This window comes from Lepisma saccharinum, chromosome 14 (genome assembly GCF_977018435.1).
Source record: "Lepisma saccharinum chromosome 14, izLepSacc3.1, whole genome shotgun sequence".
Classification (NCBI taxonomy): Eukaryota; Metazoa; Arthropoda; class Insecta; order Zygentoma; family Lepismatidae; genus Lepisma; species Lepisma saccharinum.
In genome coordinates this window covers 69,526,481-69,530,881 of record NC_139242.1, presented here as the reverse complement: position 1 = coordinate 69,530,881, position 4,401 = coordinate 69,526,481, and positions in this window count along the sequence as shown.

Here is a 4,401-nt window from a genome sequence, read left to right as displayed (position 1 = left end):
TGACATTGTTTTTGTAAAGTTCCTGTTTATTGTACACTCCTTCATAAGCTTTTATTAGGTCAAAAATACTTTTTACCTGAGTCTTAATTATGGTAATGAATTTCTAATATGTCTGTCCAAACGACAACTCTCAATTTTGTTCTTTATCTGATCCTTATGACACGTTAGTGTTTGTGCTGACCATAACTAACATGGGAAATTAAATATAAATGTTTCTAGTTATTGGTGTAATAATAACCTAAATAATTTTCACACTAAGCATGGGCTGATGTCATTCGTTGCCCATGTATAGGTGCCAGTTAGAAATTTATTCCCAGATGCTGCCAATACTTCGAATATTTTATGGGGTCAGGAAAAATATTGACATACCTTTGTGGAGTCCTGCAAAATTTGAAATTTTATTTTTGCATCTGTAGGGTGGGAAAAAATGTATTTTGTCATTTTAATGATTTATTTTAAGTCTGATAGTTATTATTTATTTTTAATCAAAACTAATATGTATAATTGCAGTGAAATTCTACATACTAACTTGAACCAATATTTTTGAATAACTTTTTATAATTTTCAAGCATTTGTGAGAATTGTTTGAAAGTGGCATCTTTTCAGCCCTACTCAATAGTAGATTCTCATGCTTTTGTGTGTGGAAAAAATGGAGAGGTGCACGCACATTCCTCCTCAGTTCTGAAATTTGATCATAGGGTCTTGTATTTGTTTAAATTTTAAAAGATAGAATCCAATATATCCTAAATAATAATAAGTATGAATAATGTACAGTATAAATGGATCTTGTTTTTGTCCAGAATGTTATTTAAATTGGGAAAATAAATCAGATTGAATCCATTCAATGTAATTTAACAAAAATAAACAGCTGAATTGCAAATTGACTTGGCAGACTTGTTGCAGAAGAAATATGTCCCTGTACTTTTTTCTTAAAAAATATACTGCATGCTCATAAATCAGCTTGGGCTTCTGTGCATATAAAATGTGATCTAAACATTTTGCAGCATTTTGGTAGATTGCAAGGAGAAAGTTGTTGAATTTGCTTTAAAAAAAAATTAAAGGGATGAACTCGCAAAATAATTACTGTGAGCAAGGAACCCATTAAAGATCCTGTCATTCTGCCATGCTTTTTTGAAGTCATATTTTACTCACATTCAGAGGGCTTCAAAATGTTTTCATTTTAGAGTGCAGAATCATATCGGTTTTGAGTTGGAACATCCGATATTGTTGATTCTACCTACGATTGGGGACAAATTAAAGTCCAGCTCTGTAACAATAGTTACTAAGCTTGTGGGGTAATTTTTTAAAAAAATTCTAGGTAATCAATCATTTGACAAAATAAAAAAATAAGAAAAAAATTACACGTGCAAGTTGTCAGCAGGAAGTCAGGCATGGCATATTCAAGTTTAAGTGCAATTTTTTTCCTAACATTACTTTTATCTATGAAGAAAAAATTCAATACCATGAGAGGAAAAGCAATCTGCAAGACAATAGAATGGGGATGCGAATTAACTTTTCCCCTATGTATCATAAATTTTAATTTGATTTTTGGAATTCAGGGATTATATTTTTCTTTAGAGTAATAGTACAATGGCAACACTATTTCAAGCTACAGTAAGTAACTAAGGATTATATATAAGAGGATAAAACAGTCTCATAAGCCAGGCTTACAGCAGAAATATCTAGGCTGATCTGGAACTTGCTATACGACATTTCTGTCTGAAACTGAATTGGCTGACACCCTCAAACCATTTGGACGAAAACTAACAGCCTCAAAATGATGGACAATTAATAGGATCTGCCCTTACAAGATGTGCCGGAAGTCCATGACCAGAGGCTAACTCGTAAAATGATCGTATCAATTCAAGCAATTTACACTATAAAGTACGAGGCGCATCCAGAAAGTAAGTTTCCCTATTTTTTTTAAAAAAAAAACACCACAGTTTCAGGAAACCGTTTATTGGCAACAGGTACAGCAAAGGTTCAGCTATTTTTCAACATAGCAACCACCAGAATTGAGACACTTGTTGTATCGTGGTATCAACTTTTGAATCCCACTGTTGTAGAACTCTGCCGCCTGTGAATGGAACCAACGTGTGACAGACGTCGTCAGCTCTTCGTCGTTGCCAAAATGCTCACCGGAGGACAGGAATTTCTTGAGGTGCAAGAAAACGTGAAAATCGCTGGGAGCCAGATCAGGACTGTAAGGTGGATGATCAAACAACTCCCAGCCAAATTCCGTCAAAACAGCTGCTGTGCGCCGAGCCATATGTGGACGAGCATTGTCATGGAGGAGCACAACACCTGCAGTAAGCATGCCACGCCTCTTGTTTTGAATGGCACGTTGCAATTTCCATAGTGTTTCACAGTAATGGTCAGCGTTGACCGTTTCACCTCTGGGGAGGAAGTCAATGAGCAAAATGCCCTTCCTGTCCCAAAACACGGTGCACATCACTTTCTGTACCGACAGGGTCAGTTTGAATTTCTTCTTGACCGGAGATCCACTATGCCGCCAATGCATTGACTGCTGCTTGGTTTTCGGGATGAAGTGCGAAATCCACATCTCATCGCCCGTGATGATCCTGTCGAGGAAATCATCGCCGTCATCATGGTACCGTTGCAGGAATGTCAGTGCTGCTCCTGAATGTTTCGTTTTGTGTTTGGGTGTCAGGTTTTTTGGCACCCACCTGGCACACAATTTTTTGAACAGCAGGCGCTGCGTGACAATCTCGTGCAACATATGCGGAAAAAGGCTACTCAACGGTTCTCTACGATGCGCTGCCGCACCAGCTCAACCAGATCATCAGTGATGAGGAACGGACTCCCACTGCGCTCTTCATCATGCACACTTTGACGACCTTCTGAAAACTGCCGACACCAGCGACGCACCATCTGCTTACTCATAATGTTCGGCCCATAGACCTCACAGAGCTGACGATGAATGTCAATTGGCGCAATGCTTTGTGCATTCAAGAACTTTATCACCGACCGAACCTCGCATGCGGCAGGAGAAGGAATACGAAGTTCCATTTCGGACCACTGCTGCCTCGCTACTGGCATGCGGCGGGAGAAGGAATACGAGCTTCCACTTCGGACCACTGCTGCCTCGCTACTGGTGCCGGGCAGGATCTGTCCGCCTGGCATATGATTGATACGTCTTAGCTCTGCTGCGCATTCGCAATTTACAGTGCTCATTATGTTTACTTTCACGGGAAAAAATAGGGAAACTTACTTTCTGGATGCAGCTCGTATATTTGTGTGGCACTGCGTTTCATCGTGCATATTCAAGCACAAATCTTTTGTTGTAAAAATGTTAGATTTTCATGTGAAATTGTGATGCATTTCTTGACACTCAAAATTGGATATTGACCAACGTGTGGAAAAATGCTGGGGACCAAGCGTTCTTGTAAGTGCGTTTGGATTTTGTTTCTCTATTTTACGTTCTGAAACAAAATTTGTGTTCATCGTGAAACATTAGAATGCTTCTGTGATTTGTGTTATCCTATTCCTGCCATATTTTAGAAAGTAATAGTTTTGTAATTAAGGCCTGTCCTGTGGTAAGATGTGTTATGCCTCTTGTCAAGCATAATATAGAAAGACTAAGAATTGGGTAATAGTGTTTTACATAGACATCTCATTACAAAAATTTTGTGTGTGTTGTTGACCGAGTATTGTGCAAGATTACACTAGCTTGCCCTTCTATTGATTACATACCATCTAAGGAATCTCAAATCAGACAGGTTGAATTGGATCGCTTTAATCAATGAAATCATCTACATTATTTTTGTAATTTAAATTGACGTAGGATAAATTTAAATAGTGAGAAAATAAATCTTCCTTGTAGCCTTCAAATGAGTTTTGCTTGCCAATAGTTATTTTATTTGAGGAAAAGCTAGACATATTAACAATATTTTGGGATAGTGTTTGTCAGATGAGTAGAAGATAATGTGCAAGATAAACTTCTGGCAAATGAAATTAAAAGAAACCCCACACTTGTATAGTTAACGTTACAAATTCTTATATTTTGACAATACATATATGGCTATGTTCTTCCTCTGCATTTGCATACGATTAATCTTTATTGTAAGAATTAAAATGATGTTTCTTGTCTTAAATTTTACGAAAACCAGAAAATGACCCAATATCATATATATTTAGTAAATGGAATATTTTCTAGGTATTTCCTTTGGACAATCCAATACAAGAATCAACAACTTTAATTATTCCTTTTTTTATTTATTATATTCTAATGAAAAAGGTCTATTTGCTTTCCAAGTATCCAGCTCCAACATTGATATGCATATTAATCTATAGTTTCTCACTGTTCGAGTATGTTCTCTTTCCCTGCCAGATGGTTCTGCTTGTACTGGGTATGTAGTCTGTGGTTTATAAGGCCTTAGA